Genomic DNA, 18,531 nt, shown 5'->3' with positions numbered 1-18,531 from the left:
TCTTTTCTGTCTGTTTTCCACAGTTTACAGGTATCTATAAAGTCTGGGTTTTATGGTTCTTCTCTTCCTTAATCTTGTCGTTCTCCTTCCTCCCGCCTTTCAGGTCGATGACTTCTGGGAAACGCGAGCGACTCCCGGGGAAGACCGGCAAGAGAAATATAAGAAAGCCAAGGTAAGTAAATTGGCTATTTTCTGGGGTTATCTTTCAGATAGGAGCAGGGGAAGGGCAAGTAGGGATATAGAGGTAGAGTGCAGAGACACCCGTGCACTGTACTAAAGGTTGGTGATGTGCTTTTATTTTTAGACACACAGTGCTCCCAGATAATAGGTGATAGTCAGTCTCCTTCCTTAGTTAGGGAGCCTGCCCCTCCTTTCTCTCCCCCTCCTCCCAGTTCCCTTCCCCTGTGAGTTTTCCCCTCTACGGTCTATTTTCCCCAGCAGGGACCGTACCTTTGTAAGCCATGACCCTCTGGGGTCGTGGCTGGCTTCTGGGCTCCTCGATTCCGGCGCTCCGTGGTATGGGCTCTCCTTCTCCTCTCCGTTGTCTTCGGTTTCGTCTTCCGTCTTTGTGGTGATCTGCTCCTCTGCTCTCTCACTCGTCTCCGTCTCTCCTTCCTCCTGCTCGCCCTCCTGGACGCGTATCTCCTCCTTATCATGGCCGGCGGCCCGGAAGACGTTGAGCGTTTCCCTGGAAACAGGGAAACGCAACCTGGACGCCGAGGCCGTTCCCATGGGAACGAATGAACGCGGATCTGACGTGTTGGGTTTCTCCGACACGTAGTTGGTTGCTTCGTCTTGCGGCGTGATCGTGGCTGCCCGATCACACACCCCATCCCAAGAACGATCCTGCTCGAGGATCGTGGAAGAGCAGGGAAACCGTGATAAGTAATCCGCAGGGCCTTGTTGAGACCCCGGAACATGGCGGACCTGGAAGGAAAAAGGCTGTAGTTCAAGGAACCAGCGTAAGATCCTGGAGTTGGAATCCTTGTGGGAGGCAAGCCAAGTAAGAGGAGCGTGATCTGTATATAGAAAAAAAAGGTCTACCCAAAAGGTAATATTGCAGGTTCTCTACCGCCCATTTAATGGCCAGACATTCCTTCTCAATGATGGGGTAATGACACTCCCGGGGAAGCAGTTTCCTACTGATAAATACAATCGGGTGATCTCTACCCTCAGAATCAGGTTGGGCAAGCACCCCCCCAAGGCCCACATTCGAAGCATCTGTGTACAGATGGAAGGGCTTAGAGAAATCAGGACATTGTAAAACAGGTTCCGATGTAAGAGTGGATCGTAGATGGTCAAAACAGGCTTTCTGACCCCCGGTAAAAGGCACCAACTTGTTAGGATGACGTTTAGATAATAGATCTGTAAGAGGGGCTGCGATAGTGGAATATCCTGGTATAAATCTACGGTAGTAGCCCACCAAACCAAGGAAGGAACGCAGATCTTTTTTTGTCTTTGGGGTTGAGGCCTTATTAATGGCTTCAACCTTTGTAGTTTGGGGTTGTAGCGTACCATTGCCTATCGTATAGCCTAAGTACGATATGTCCGTCTTCCCTAATATACACTTCTTAGGATTAGCGGTCAATCCTGCCCCTGCCAGTGTCGTCAAGATTTGGTGTAGATGGTGTAGATGGTCTACCCAGGTGTTGCTAAAAATAACGACATCATCTAGATAAGCAGCGGAGAAGGTATGGAAGGGTTTAAGTAATTTATCCATTAATCTCTGAAAGGTGGCCGGGGCTCCATGGAGACCAAAGGGTAGTACCGTAAATTGATAAAGACCAGATTGAGTAGAGAAGGCTGTTTTCTCTTTGTCTTCGGGAAAAAGGGGAATCTGCCAATAACCTTTAGTGAGGTCCAGCGTAGACATATATTTAGCTTTACCTAGCTTCTCGAGGACATCATCCACTCGGGGAATAGGATAAGTGTTGAACAAGGATATCGAGTTGAGTTTTCGGAAGTCAATACAAAACCTTACTGATCCATCGGGTTTTGGAACCAGGACTACTGAAGAGCACCAGGGACTAACAGAAGGTTCAATTACCCCTAAGTCTATCATCTTGCTTATTTCCTCTTCTATGAGGTGTTTCCTAGCCTCGGGAACGCGATAAGGTCGTAGTCGGATAGTTTGTCCTGGAGGTGTTCTGATTTGGTGATAAATCAAGGACGTTCTTCCGGGTATGTCAGAGAAGACATGCGGATACTGGTTTAACAGGGTGTACAACTGACGCTTCTCTGACGTTGTCAGAGAAGCGTTGATACAGGGCATTTTCTCTTGTTGTTGTTTTTCAACGGGAAACAATTCTATGTCTAATTCTTTGCAGGGGGATACAAAACGGCCCATCTCGACTGTGCCATGACCCTCGTCCACGGGTTCCCATTTCTTGAGGAGATTCACGTGGTAAATTTGGGTTTTCCTAGGGTTGACACTGAGTTCTATGAGATAGGTGACAGGGGAGACTGCTCTAATCACCTTATAGGGCCCTTGCCATCTGGCCAATAGTTTCTGTTCAGACGTGGGCCGCATGATCAGGACTTGATCGTTCGGAAGAAAAGTATGCAATTTACTTCCTTTATCATAATAATGTTTTTGAGTCTCTTGTGCCTTTTCCAGATGTTGTTGTACATTTTCCCATAGTTCCTGTAAGTGTGATTTAAGATTTTGGACATATTCTAACAGTGGTCGTCCTTCTTCTTCCTCCTCTTCTTCCCAGGTTTCAACGGCCATATCCAACAGAGAACGGGGTTGTCTACCAAACACCAGTTCGAATGGGCTGTGGCCCGTTGAAGCCTGTTTGTGGGTTCTAATGGCATAAAGAGCTAAGGGCAATTTCTGGTCCCAATCCCTCCCTGTCTCATCAACAATTTTTTTTAACAGTGAATTAATGGTCCTGTTATAGCGCTCAACTAGACCGTCTGTCTGAGGATGATAAACTGCCGTTTTGATTTGTGTAATTCCTAATACCCTACATATCTGTTTCATGAGGTTGGACATGAATGGCGTACCCTGGTCCGTGAGGATCTCGCGGGGAAACCCGGTCCGAGTAAATACCATTATCATGGCCTGTGCTACTGTTTTAGTCGTCATGCTTGAAAGGGGAAGGGCCTCGGGGTATCTGGTAGCATAGTCTACGATAACCAAGATATAGGTGTGGCCTTTAGAGGAGGGAAGTAGGGGTCCGATCAAATCCATCCCCACCCTGCTAAATGGAATGTCAATGATGGGAAGGGGTAGGAGAGGTGCTTTTCGGGGTCGACCTGGTTCGGTGAGTTGACATCTAGGGCATTGCAAGCAATATTTCCTAATGTGGGCAAAAACGCCTGGCCAGTAGAACTTCCTGAGGAGATATTTCTCCGTTTTTTCCCTGCCGAAATGTCCCCCTCCTGGCTGATTATGTGCCAGGAGGAGTACTTGGTCCCTATGGGTTTCTGGGACTACTAATTGGTGCTTGCGTTCCCCTGCCCGTGTAGTGCTCACCCTATAGAGAAGGTTTCTTTGTACCAGGAAATAGGGACCCATCTCATCTGTTTCTTCAGTTTTTGCGGCTCTCCAGGCATGAGTGAGTGTAGGGACTTCTCTCTGATGTTGATGGAAGCTGATAGGTGCGCTACAAGTCTCTGCTATAACTCTTATGGGGAGGTATTGTCCTTGCCTGTCCGAAACTTTAATCTCTCGTCTCTTTTCTCCCGACGGGAAAGTTTTCTGCGGTATGGGGGACACTCAATGGTGCTATCACAGAAGGGAGCCTCGTTCAACCATTCGTGGTTCTCCCTCCGGGTCTGGATACCATTTAAGAGTTGTTGAAAATGTATGTAGTCAGTACCTATAATGCATTCTTCGATCAGTTGGTCCATAACTCCCATGGGAAGCAAGTCTCGGTGCGTACCCCACTCTATCTCTACTGTACTAAGAGGATATTGTTCCTTGTCGCCGTGTATACAGCAGATGGTAACCCATCGATAGGAGTTCTTGTCAACCAGCTCTACCAGATCTTGTCGAATAACGGACTGACTACAGCCTGAATCTATAAGGGCAGAGAGAAGGCGCCCATTGATTTTTATGGTCTGTTTAAATTTGGTGTCTCCCCCTCCTGTACACAAGACTCTGCGTCGGGTTACCCCTATCTCCATAGGCTCAGCCCCGTCGGTTTTCCTGGGGCATACCCGAGCTATATGACCCTACTCTCCACAGTTAAAACATTGAGGTCCTTGCATAGGAGGGACCTCCCCTTGTCTACGTTGAAAGGGTTCTTCTAAAGGAAATCTTGAGAAGGGTTTTGATGGGGTGGTGAGTGTTTTTAAGTTGGGTCGATGTTGTAGTGCTCTCACATCGGTGGACCTGTGATAGGCACACGCCAAGTCTATGGCTACGTCTGTATCTACATTTGGATGTTGCCTTATCCAGTTTTTAGTACTGGAAGGGAGGGAATCCAGGTATTGTTCGAGGATGATCGTTTTTATTACATCCTCTCTGCTAGTTCCTATCGGCCCCAGCCATTTTAGTGCCAGATCCTGGACCCTAAAGTAAAAGGTGCAGGGGTCCTCACTGTGTCCACATTTTACTTTTCGGAATTTTACTCTATAGTACTCGGTATTGTGGCCCACCCGTTCCAAAATGCTCCTTTTTATGTCCTGGTAGGAGGTGGTTCCACCGGGATTAGCTGCCTGGTAAGCCGTCTGCATAAATCCTGTGAGTAGGGGAGCGATGTATTGTCCCCATCTGTCTTCCGGCCACTGGGCGGAGGAAGCTACCCTTTCAAAATTGGTAAAGAAAGAGTCCGGGTCTTCCCCCTCCTGATATTTTTGTAAGACCGAACTGGGGACATTCGGGTGCACTTTACTGGAGGCTATTGTCTCGGTTAACTTTTTCATCGCAGTTTCATGTACCAGTTGATTGTTCGCCAGGATAGTGGATTGGCTTTTTAAGGCGGACTGCAAGGTCTCCCTATCTTCCTTGGCTTCTCGCTGGTGAGCTTCCCACACCAACTGTAAATGGCGTTGGCCTTCGGCCAGCTGTTTAATCATGTCCTCCAAAGTAGGAGTTTCACTCATTGTCTATACCGTTGCTTAGCCTTTTGGGAAAATAAAATCCCACTTCTGACACCACTGTGACAGGCTAGACGGTATAAACCAGACTGAAACGGCGTAGTGCGGTAAGTAAATAGAGTTTTATTGTTCTTGTTTCGTTTTTTTTCTTTTCTCTTTTTTGTCTGTTTTCCACAGTTTACAGGTACCTATAAAGTCTGGGTTTTATGGTTCTTCTCTTCCTTAATCTTGTCGTTCTCCTTCCTCCCGCCTTTCAGGTCGATGACTTCTGGGAAACGCGAGCGACTCCCGGGGAAGACCGGCAAGAGAAATATAAGAAAGCCAAGGTAAGTAAATTGGCTATTTTCTGGGGTTATCTTTCAGATAGGAGCAGGGGAAGGGCAAGTAGGGATATAGAGGTAGAGTGCAGAGACACCCGTGCACTGTACTAAAGGTTGGTGATGTGCTTTTATTTTTAGACACACAGTGCTCCCAGATAATAGGTGATAGTCAGTCTCCTTCCTTAGTTAGGGAACCTGCCCCTCCTTTCTCTCCCCCTCCTCCCTCTCACTCCTCCCAGTTCCCTTCCCCTATGAGTTTTCCCCTCTACGGTCTATTTTTCCCAGCAGGGACCGTACCTTTGTAAGCCACGACCCTCTGGGGTCGTGGCTGGCTTCTGGGCTCCTCGATTCCGGTGCTCCGTGGTATGGGCTCTCCTTCTCCTCTCCGTTGTCTTCGGTTTCGTCTTCCGTCTTTGTGGTGATCTGCTCCTCTGCTCTCTCACTCGTCTCCGTCTCTCCTTCCTCCCGCTCGCCCTCCTGGACGCGTATCTCCTCCTTATCATGGCCGGCGGCCAGGAAGCCGTCAAGCGTTTCCCTGGAAACAGGGAAACGCAACCTGGACGCCGAGGCCGTTCCCATGGGAACGAATGAACGCGGATCTGACGTGTCGGGTTTCTCCAACACGTAGTTGGTTGCTTCGTCCTCACTGTCATTCAGGACGGAGTCCTCAGTATCCTCTGGAGTGGTTGAAGGTACACGTCTCTCAGGCAAACTCAGTCTTTCTCTCTCTTGCCGCCTTGGTCAGTGGTGTCCAACTTCCACTTGCATTCTCACAGTCCTAGATCCTTCATCAGGGTCTGAATCTGACTCATCTAGCACCAGAGAGTATGACTCTTTTGTCTCAGCTGTTAGCTCATCCCGAACCCCCTCAGACCGAACATGTGCTGTTTCAGAGTCTTCTTGGTCCCCGACAGCTTGTCTAACCTGCTCCCTCAGTCTCATTGTCATCACTGGCACATCTGGGAGGGGTGCTGTCACATCATTGAGGGGACACCTAACTCTGTGAGTATGAAAAGCATGAATCTAGTTGGGGAGATCTCTGCACTTAGCAGTAGTTGTTGTCACCAAAATAACTTGGTAAGTTCCATGCCAATGAGGTTCCAAACACGATTTCCTCGCATGCTTCTTCACCAGGACCCAGTTGCCTGGACTGAGGTTATGGCACTGCTCCTGATGTGTTGAAGCTATGGCTACTGTAGCTTGGTGAGAACCAGGACGCACCACATCAGCCAGTCCCTTGCAGTTGTCAAGAATGATATAAATCTGTAATATTCACAAGCACATTTGCAGGCACAACCGGTGACCTCATTGCTCTGCCCATGATTATGTCATGGAAGGACAGTTCTGTCTTACAGTCAGGAAAATTGTGAAGACTCATTATCTCAAGAGCCAAAGCATCAGGCCACTTCAAAGATGTTGAAGCACACACTTTGTTAGTATGGATTTCAGTGTACCATTCACCTATTCCATTATCCATGAAGCCTCAGCTTTTCAGCTGCAATATAGTCTCTGCTCCACTTGTAATGCTGCACACAACAGTTTCAGGCCCTCGTTGTTGAAATCGGTGCCTCGGTCTGACTCCAGAAAAGTTGCAAAACCAAACCTAAGGATGAGTGCCCTCAACAACATTTTAGCTACTGTGAGACTGTAATTTCTTCTGGTTATGTAAACTTAGACCCAACACAAGAAAATACACACAACCACCAGGACACATCTCTGCCCATTGCTCACAGGCATTTTGATGAAGTCCAACTGCATCCCGTTGAAGGGATTTCCTGATCTTCCCATGTGGCTTAGTTTTACTGAAGGTTTTTTCTTATGTTCATCTCTGACACAACCCTTTAGCCAACAGTCAAAATCTGAGATTAAACCAAGTCTGCACGAACAAACAAACCATGCCATCCCTTCCTAACTGGGCAGGACAGTGGAAATGACTAGCCATGGGGGCTGCAAGCTATTTGGTGACACAGGTCTTCCATCTGCTGAAACACAAATTTCATCATCCCTTTTTAACAACCTGCTCTCACATAACTTTGTTCTTCTGCCTCTGACACATCTTCCTGCATCCTCCTCACTTCTTCCCTGGTATGAGCTGTGATTAACAGTAGGTTGTAACTGGTTTCATCTGTGGTTTCATTACAGTATTCACTATTGAATTTACAAGTTCTATGACCACTGTATTTTTCACCTTCATCTGCACATTTGCTACCCACTGTTACATAGTCATTTCCACTGTGGTGTGCAGGGCATTTCACAATCGTAATCTGGGTAGGCAACTGCAAAGCTTTGAATAAATTATTTACATATTGTCTGTTCCATATGGGAGAGCCATAAGACATAATGAAACATCCCTGTGACCATAAGTGTCCAAATTCATGGACCACACCAAAGCCATACTGACTATCAGTGAAAATCACCACTTTCTAATGCTCAGAAACACAGCACTCTCTAGTAAGAGTGACTAATTCCATCACTTTTGAGGATGGAACTCCATGAAGCCAGGAGGCTTTAGCTACCCCTGAGACTGTGCATACTGCATAGGCGGCTCTTAGATTTCTTTCATGGTCTCTCAAACAAGATCCATCTACAAACAGTATAAAATCAGACTCAGGTAGTGGCTCATCTCTAATGTCTTGGGTTGGCATGGTGCAAAGTTCAGTGACATCAAGACAGCCAGGCTCTACTTCTCTCTCTTTTTCCATGATCTCAGGAAGGAGTAACAGTGTAGTAGGATTCAAGGTAGTACATCATTTTAGGCTCACGTTCTCTGAAGCCAGGATAACCTACTCATAGCAGGTTAGATGGCTATTGGTCAAATGTTAGGTATGGGTCAACCATAACCCGACTGAACAAGGCACAAAAACAGTAAGGGGATGACCCATCACAATATTCTCACATTTTGTGATGCTGACACCTGTAGCCATCACAGTCTTAAGGCATCCAGGCAGAGCCACTGCTACGGGGTCAGGAGTAGCAGACAAATAGGCCACAGGACTCTGTGTATTCCCATGCATCTGTGTAAGCACTGAGATAGTGCAGCCTTCCCTTGAACTACAATAGAGAACCTCTGTAAAGGCTTGGTCAATAGGGAAACATTGGGTATCCACTGGCAACAGTAGCCCACTATTCCCAAAAACATCCTGATTTCTCTCTGAGTAGTTAGCTGATTCATTTTCAATATTGGTGAAATCTTTTCTTGTGACACCTTACTGCCTTCTTTCTCAATGTGATGTCCCAGACACTGGACCTCTTTTTGACAGTACTGCAACTTGCTCGGGCACACTTTATGTCCATTCCCAGCCAGGTGCTTCTCCAGGGCAATGGTGTCTTGCCTACAAGCTTCCTGTGTATTCGACACCACTAATGGGTCATTGATATATTGCACTAGAACTGAGTAGCAGGGCATGACTAAGGTCTCAAGATTCTTTTTGAGGATCTGGTTGAAAATGGAAGGGCTCTCAGTATACCCTGTGGGACTTGGGACCATGGAAAAACATGGTTCTGAAACCGGAAGGCAAAGAGGAACTGACTGTCCTTGTGCAATGGTATGAAAAAGAATGCCTGGCACAAATCAATAACAGTGAATCACTTCGCCTCACATGCAATTTGGAATAAAATCACAGTTGGATTTGGTACCATGTGATAATATGTAACAATGATGGAGCTTGTTTTTCTCAGGTCTTGGACAATGAAGTACTTACTGGTAGGCTTCTGTAAGTCCATAATGGTTAGTTAGATAAACATCCCATTATCTCCCTCAAAGTGCCTTGCTGTATCATGGTTACAATCTCTGGAGAAATCCCTGCAATTGTTTCAGGGGTCAGTTTGTACTGTGGTGTCCTTGGGTACTCAACATTTGGTTTCACTTTAAAGCAGATGGGCTCAACACTTATGTCTTTTCCTGATAAGTCCCGTACTTCAGAGTTCACAGTATCTCAAGGTCCGGTGGTAATTTATCAATTGTCATCATGGGAAACAGTGCAGCATAAAGGCCATATCTTGCCATTTTAAAGGCAACATTCTTAGCATGACTCTGTAGTTCAATGCCTCTCGGTGTGCAGTAAATGGTACAGTTAAGTTTACACAAGACCACAGGTCTCTCCCCAAAGGAATCACTGGAATAGAATCACACACCATAAATTGATGATTGTTTTCAAAGGACCCTATTTTGACAAGTACTTTTTCTAGAACGCTGTGCCATTTGTTTGTTTGCAACTCCTACGACGTGGATTATTTTTCCTGAGAAGGGTAGGATTGGAAATTCCATTGTTCTAACAGTAGAGCTGGTAGCACTAGAATCGATCATAAATGTTACAGGGTATCCATTCACCTCACCATCTATGAATGGACCACTCTGGTCTACCTCTAAGACTGCTCCAAGGACGCAATCTTCCTCTCTACTCAGGGACTGTCATAAGGACTAGTCAGAACCGAAATCTTCAAATGCTTCAAACACAGGGAACTGATGGAACACACCCTGATTTTGGGAAGCATTTTGGTTCAGATTCAGGAATTGATTCGAACCCAGTCTTGGGCCATTTACAATCTGCTGTGGAATTGGGGCTCGAAGAACCTGCATCATTGGGGTTTGGGGACATTAAAATGCTGTGTTCTTGGTCTCTGTACGTTCTGTGACTGTACGGGAATATAACCCTGGGGTTCTTGAAGCCCTGAATTTGAGAATGAAGACGACATTCCTGCTTCCAATGCCCCAACTAATTCCAATAATGACAAGGATTTGTCTTTTTTTAAAGTTGCCACATTGATTCCAGTACTTGGATCAATCGGAACACCACGTCTTCTACTTTGCTGTGGAAACCCACTTGCCACCTTGCATCACTGACATTCTCTGTTAATATGCTCCTTGCATAGGAACAACATTTCAAGGGTCTCCATTCCACTGTGCTGTTTAAACACTTGTAACAATCTCTTGTAAAAGGCGTGTACTGACTCTTTAGGCTCTTGAGTCATCCTGTCAGTCTTAACCCAATTAATATATTTAGCTGGTGCCTTCCCCTTCAAGAAAGTCATCACCTGCTGAAATGTTTTCATCACTATGACATCACATGATGGAGCATTTGTCACTGGATTTCTCTGTGGCCCCCTCTGAGGCCACTCTCTAGCCACTTTATGTTCCACCTTTACATTCCACCCACAAATCACTCTGTACCAAAATTTCAAAAAGGGTATTCAAATCTACCCACAGGACCTGCAAAATCTTTACAAACCTTTCAGCCTCTGTGTACCACTCAACTGGCTTCTCTCTCAATTTGGGGAAATCATTTGTGAATGACACAATATCACTCCTGCTCCAAAGTATATGGACATAACCTCCATGAAGTACTTCTCTCAATGGAAAAGCCGACAAGCCTACTCCCTCCTCTGCAGATGAAGGAGGTTCTCCCATTGTTTTCTTATTATCTCTCTTTCCTCCCATCTGTTTTCCCACTTATCTAATTGCCTCCAATTTCAAATGCTATGAATCACTCCTTAATTAGCATTTTAATTCTTGGGATTCTAATGCTGCAAATGTCATTATTGTCACATCACAAGCAGTAGCTTTTCTGCAATGACTTTGTCCTTTTCAGGTCTACATTATATTTTTGAGTCAAATCAGGGAAATTATCATGTGCTTGTCCTTTGCTTGCCCTGCACGCTTCATAACATCCTTACACATAAGCACAAGCTCATTCTCTTGGTAGATGTTTAATCAGGAAAGATTAAAACCTCCACATCCAGTGCATGTTCTCTCATTGGGGACTGAGATGTATCTACATTTATTCCTGGGCTCAGGCCTGCTTTTAAAGTATCGATCACATTTCTAAGCCATTCATTATACTCTTAAGCACTGATATCAATTGGCATTACAGGGCCACTAGACACTATCCCTTTTCTGGGAGTACTATGGGTGACACTCAGAGGTGAGTTCCAGAAGGACATGTCAACATGCTGTGATCTTTAGGCTGGTTCTCTTATCAGAAAAGTCCCTGCTTGATTCGCTGCTGCGGACACAGAAGCAGCTTGGGGCATAGTCACCTTAGTTTTAATCAAAGGGGTATTTTCTGTTCCTCCTTCTCCAGGGACAACAGATACAGCAGTTGACAAATTTATCCCAGTAGGAACCATCAAAGCATGTGTTGCAGCTCCTGATGACTCAGGTCTGTATAACGGAACTGCAGTGACTGGAACAGTAATTGCATCTGGGGCATTCTCGACAGTGCGGTTAACAGGGGTGTTAATCCTTGGACTCCCTTCCATCTGGGTTTGACTTACATTTACTCTTGTATTCCCAGTTGAAGAAGGTACTTCTGAGTTTCCATTGAAGACTGCACCAGTCACTTCTCCACGCTGGGGGTTCATTTTATGGGGGTGGACGTACCAGGAGCAACACATCCAAAATATAATTGCTAGAGTCGTTATCACTATCATAGTCTATATTCTCTGTGTCTTCGGTCTTTTCCCCTTTCAGCTTCTTTCTTTCCTTTCTCCTTCTCCTGATGTGTCTCTTCACTCATTAATGCAGGGTACAGTCTAGCTTCCTTATCATGTCAGTCCTCCATCTGTTTTGTTCTGCATCTAATCTAGCATGTGCAACTGTATGCACTGCCTTCTGGACCCTTCCTTGATATTTTTGTATTTGTCTTTCGTGGGCTGCACGTTCTCAACCATTAAGTGCTTCATAATGTGTGGGTGTAGGTTAGGGTTTCATCTTGTACAATACTCTTTTCAAATTTTCAATGATTCTCAAATTAAATAAGCTGTAGCGTAGAAATCTGAATGGACCTTCTTTTTCTTTGATCCTATGCCATTGGTTCAGCCAAATACATGTGTGGAGGCCCACAATTATACCCATGTAATGACCTGGTTTATCTTCGAGTGGTGCCTCTCCCCCTCTCCCCTAAACAGGTACTTTCACATATCCCCTCACTAAATCTCATAAAGCCTTAAGACATTTCATTCTTCAACAATAATTTCAGCAATCACAATTGGAACTCTGTTTCAAATCAGGAAATAACTCTTTACACACAGTTCTTATTCCACAATATCAGCCAATAATAGCATGACGCTCTATGACATACACAAGCAATAACAGTGCAGCTCAACACCAACCGACCAATGCCAGGGACAGGGGCACACTGTCATATCAATCTCACTCCTCACAGCGGCTCACCCTCCTTTACAGTTTTTCACGAACGCACTCTTCTCACTACCAAACAATAAACATGTGTGACAAAATGCAAAGCAAATTCAACAAATGACCTTGTCTGCGCCTCTAAAGAAATTAAAGACTTCAATCACACAAGAAACGGTCCAGATTGCCACTTTCTGACCCACTCTGAACCCTACACAAATGAAACCTCAACCAGCTGGGGAATTATCCAGATTAGTGTAGCTTCTGCCTGTGCACTACCAATTTGCCACAGCTCCCACACATTACTCTCACTCAAAGATAAATGTCCATGTCTCAATTGTGCCATCAAAAACATCTCACGACAATCACCACCAAACTTAGCGGACAATTACAACATGGCGCCTCTTACACCAATAACTTATTACTATCGCGGGATCTTAGGCTACCTCAAGCCCGATAACAACTTCAACTTCTCTACATCAAGGGCCACACTCACACAACAACTGAAAGCATTACCGCATCACACCACACAACCTCCTCAAAACACTATTAGCTAGACATAAGCAATTACAACACACAACACTTTTAATACTCACGCCTCCTCTTCCTCACCTCTCTCTTGAACCGCTGGAACTTCACCAATCCTCCGACTCGAACAAAGGGCTTTGGGGACTTGGACTAGATTTGGGGCAAATCTAGATTGATGCACTCTAACTCTCTGCTCCAGGAACTAACCATCCTCTGCCCCAGTAACTAACATCCTCTGTGTGTGCGTGGAAGCAGACGGTAGTCTCCACTTGATGTATCTTTCAGTGTATTGGGAGGTAAAGGAGTTAACAATATAGTCACAATTTTAAATTCATGAAGGCAATTTGGCCACACAAAGAGGACCAGGAATCAGTACTGTACATTACCAAAGTTTTTAGCAAATTCATAATCTCTCCAAAACATGTGCGTCAATCAAAATCAAATTATAGAGGTACAGAATCAGAACCGGCAAGCTGAAACACCGAAATAGGTTTAATATAAAAAGCATAAGGCGTACAGAAATTACATTTGCAGCAATACAGATAATTAGAAACAAGAATTGACTTTCCGAAAAGGATTTGGATTGATCCTTCTCAGTATAAAAAGAATTAGAGACATCTATTATGTTCTGGGCTAAGTAGGGTAAGATCTCGAGGATTTCAGGAAGTAGGTGTCAGCATCGTAAAGACTCCAAAATAAGTCTCCAGAAATAAAACGAGTGTTAGTATGAAGCTATGCACTGTAAGGGCAAATGTCTGTACATCTCAAAGTCTAAAGAAATCTGCTGTAACTCTACTAAAGGGAACACTACCTCAAGGTAGTAAGTCCCATGAGCATCCGTTTCTCCCAACAGGTCACCAGAAGCCCAACTATTTCTGTTCCTCACGGAGCACACTTAAAACATCGGATGAATCTCCCATCCCACTGAGCGCCAATGACCGGGTTCACCGTGAATCTTTTCACTCGAGATATGCGATGAATAGGCAGATTCTTTTGATCATTAAATCATTGAGTCCATGCCAAGATTTCACTCCTCAAGCCTCTCTTTTTCTAATACACAATACTCTTTTCTCTAGCTAAGAAATCATCAATACACACCTGCAAAAGAAAAACACGCAGAGCATGGGAAAATACATCTCATGTTAAAAAAAAGGACCTACCTAGGCCAACTTTAGAAATAATTTTCGGTATGCACTTTGAATACACCATTATGGGTACAAGCATCATTCCAGAATATATGCAAAACATGAATAAATGAGTTTGAGATTACATATGCAATGTGCCTTTTCAATAAATGCAACCATTCAAAATACAAATGTGAATGAGAACTACAAATTACTTGGCTTCTCCTTTACCTCCTGACTGTGCAGGATGGTCTGCCTTCACAGTGCAGGGCTCGACATACATTAGGAATCATTGGATTCCAAACATGCACCTCATTTGCAGGGCCACTTCCCTATGGACTGGCACAGGAGTCAATTAAACCACCACGGACAAATGCCAACAAATATGGGGGACTATGTGCAACTTTACATTAAAGTGGTGATGCCAACAACTTTCGAGGCAGGCAGAAAATCAGTACGTTTTCTTTGGGTTTTAGAGGAAATGGATTAGCCCCGGTGGAGAGAAACCTCAACTGCAGTACCACAATATCCAACGCTGACATGCAGAGGGGCACCTCCAGCCTGATGGACTACTACTGGAGTGCGGGGAGTGGCTACATACATACCTTCCTCCAGATTGGAGTGGCCTCTGCTTTCTGGTCAACCAGCACACCCCCTCCCTTGGGATTCCAGGAGTGGACATTTCCATGTTAAATCACCATCCCATTAGCCCTCCAAATGCCCTGATCCACCATAATTGGAGAAAAAATAGCTGCAGAATAGTACTACAACCTGGATAGATGTCCCCCAGGAACACAGGTTGTTCAGTGACACCCAGTTGTTCTCCTACAGTGTCCTAGCGTTAGTTCAGGAAGAAGCAATTGCCTGATGGTTGGAAATAAGTAGGTGGGAACTGGTGAAGGTGATCAATGCCACTGAGGATGGGTTCAATGCCATCAAAGAGGAACTTAGAGCCATGAGAGTAATGCTATTGAAAGACTGGTTTATGCTGGACTTCAAGAGGGCAACGGAGGGGGGTGGGCATGATAAGATAGGGACCACTTGTAGTAACATTTATGGAGGCCGCACAAACTGCATTATTTGCAAAAGAAAAGGTAGTTGAAGGAGGCGCCCCAGGTAAGTGGTTTAAGGATTGGTTCAATTGATACCTAGTAAGGACCAGAGGTTAGAAGAGGTATTTGAAATATCAACTAATGGGGGGGGATGTTAAGGAGAATATAAAGGTGAGGAATCTATAAGCAGACAGAAAGGCCTACCACTGCTAACATCAGCAGGAGCACTGTAGGACTCTTTTTGGTTCAAGAACAGTACAGTCCCCAACTGCAAGAATAAAGAGTAGGTGGGAGCTCATAGGAAAGCAAGACACAAGGTCAGTAAGTTCAGCTCAACAGAAAAAAACATAATTAAGAAGCTTGGAAGAATTGAAGGCCACAGAACATAAGTGTGTACCCCCACTCCCACCCTTGGTAGAAACATACTGTTCGGAAAATATGAGGTCAAAACGTAGTTTGAGTCAGAAGTACAGGAAGTCAGATAAGAAACCCCGAGAACAACACAAAGGAAACACTCACAGATCTGGGGAGCAATGGTTAACATGCAGTTAGTTTCAAAGTTCTGTCAAGGTTGCAAGATAAGGTGAACTGAGAGAGGAAGGACATGAGTTAAAGGATGCAGGTGGTTCAGTGTTCAAGTGGAAATATATCAGCAACTTGTCTTATCCTGTGACTTATTTATTGCTTTTAAAAGATAATGTGCATGAAGTCATTATAGTTTTTTCACATAAAAGGAACTGCCTGCAAGCAGCACTGTGAGACCGTCTTCAGCTCCACAGGGTTGACTAACCACCCGGCCATTTACTATGAAGAATTGTATTTACTTATTTTATTTACATGTGCAGTTAATTAAACCTATATTGTATTGCCAACAGAATTGTGTCTTCTTTTGTTTCTATTCAACACACTCCAGTGTATGCCACTCTATGTGACTCCACACCATGCCTCTCCAATACACAATATTCTCTGCCACTCCTCTCTGCAACACTCTACTCCACTCTTTGCCTTTGCGGTCTAAGACACTCCATGCCACACCACTCTCCTCTATGCCACTAACTTTTAGCCATGCTGAACAGTCGCCACGCTGGTGAACAACATGGCTGCAACACAGCACTTATTCTTTTACAAACTAAGCACTGAGCTTTTTACAACTGAAAGACTGGAATAAACATATTTTGAATAGAATGAGTACATCATTTAGTTAGGAGATTTTCTGGCTTTGGAGCTCAACTTCTACTTTTCGGAAAAGGCAGCTTACTTTGATGTTTAAGAAATTGTCTGCTAAAGCTGCTTGTAATGGATTATAGCTATGGAATAGCGTCAGGAGACAAAGACATTATTAGCAACTATCGTTCACCTACCAAATAACTTGTGTTGGCTATGTAATAATGGAATAAATAATGTTTGGTTTTCTCTTTGCTGCTGAACAACGGATACATTTTAATTTCACCATTCTGGAATAGGAATGTGTTGTACAAAATTTGAATACTGAAACATTATTGCTTACAAATAAAAAATAGCATATTGGCCCATCCTGGCACCATTCATTGATTATTCAAAGGGTTCTAAATTCTTGCATTCAAATGATTCCTTTTAGTTTCAAGTTTACAAACATTGGTGCCTGGAATGCAGGTGCTTTAGGCCCAGATTAGCCTGTTTACCATCTGGAGTGTAGAGGGAGAGATAAATCGTTCACACTTGTGATGAAACATCCCATCTTCCAAACTCTAAATCAAACACTGTGCGATCTTGTACCCTCTACGGTGTCAGAGTTTATGCAGTTTGCTTTGTGGGGTTTGTCTCTCTCACATTGACCACTCACTCCCAGATGTACCAATTGGCCTTTTGGCTTGCAACGTTTAATTGGAAATGGTAATAGGTTTGCTCTGCATTGGATTTTCATGCTCCCTTTCACTACTTTAGTGCAGTATAAATAAATACAACCATTCCTTCACATGGGACACTGAAATCAGCCATCTCTGATTGCTTTCTCTCAACCTTTTGCATAGCTCCCTCTCTTCTCTTTTTCTCTATCTTGAAGTTCCCCATGCTTGTTGCACCTAAGCTCGAGGAACTTGGGAAAGTGAAAAAGGCACCAGGAGGGGCCCTGAGGTTCAACACCGGCTTCCTAGGCAAAGGTCTTCAATCTGTGGGTCGCGACTACCAGGGTGGCCGTAAAGTCATCGGAAGGGGTGCGCGCATTCCTCGGCAACTTCTACCTCGAATCCAAAACATCTTCGTTATGGAAAAAAACACCCGTCCTGGGACAGTTAATTTAGATAGTTTCAAAAGCTTCAGCTGAATTGTCATTCAGTGAGTCTCCTGTTAAGTGAAACCGAGGGAGGCGCAGACATCTAAAGAAGCATTCTTGCCAGGGTGCCTGCTTGTCTGAACGAAATGAAAATATGCACTACCAGTTAATCTGCAAATGTAAACTGTAATCTGCAAATATAAAGGATGCTTGGGAGCCGGCACTGATCGAACCACTGGAAGCTTTGTGATGACAAAGATTTACTTTTTTTGAGTGGTAGTAAAAAGAGTTAACAACTGAACTGAGAAGTGTGTGCTTTTCATTGTAATTGTATTTACATAGTGTTTATTGCCACTAAGAAGGTGTTAAAGGGACAGTTATGTTAAAAAATGTATTCTGTATGGTCTGGGTATTCCTAACTACCATAATTTGGAAACGCGATTCTATGATAAAACATTTTGCACATTTTGTAGTAGTCTATGTTATACTATGTGTAATGCAAATATAAAATAAAATAGTGACTTTAATATTCAAAGTGCTTTCTGTCCTCTCCGGTCACACACAGACCTTTCCAGTGCATTAACTAACAGAAGTTTCATAATGCACTACAGTGCATTTCCCATTGAGTAACAACTTTCTTTTATTTATTTTTCATTTAAGTGGGCTGTTATTTTATATGTAACTTCCTGACAGTGAAAGGCATAAAAAACGTACAGAACATTTTGAGGCTTACTTATGAGAGGCTTGCGCTGCTGAAGCATCACTTTTTTTGATGCTCCAGCAGCACAAGCCTCTCAATCATACCTATAAGACGACGCAAGGCCACCCTGGATGGCTTTGATGGCCTCATAAATATGGAGTGAGGCAAAGCAGTGCAAGCTGCTGCGTTGCCTTACTCTGCACCAAGGAGGTGTTCTGTGGGCGTTGCAGGGGCTGTTCCCAAGCAACACCCATGGATTTTGACGAGGCCCCAGATTTTCAAATCCACGTAAACTAGAGCAGTGCCAAAAACGCCTCCCCAGATCAAACATAATGAGGAGAAATGTTTTCATTTCTCCTCATTTTTAACTCTTTC

This window comes from Pleurodeles waltl, chromosome 7 (assembly GCF_031143425.1).
Source record: "Pleurodeles waltl isolate 20211129_DDA chromosome 7, aPleWal1.hap1.20221129, whole genome shotgun sequence".
Classification (NCBI taxonomy): Eukaryota; Metazoa; Chordata; class Amphibia; order Caudata; family Salamandridae; genus Pleurodeles; species Pleurodeles waltl.
The sequence above is the reverse complement of the archived record's forward strand: the minus strand, read 5'-3'. Positions refer to the sequence as shown.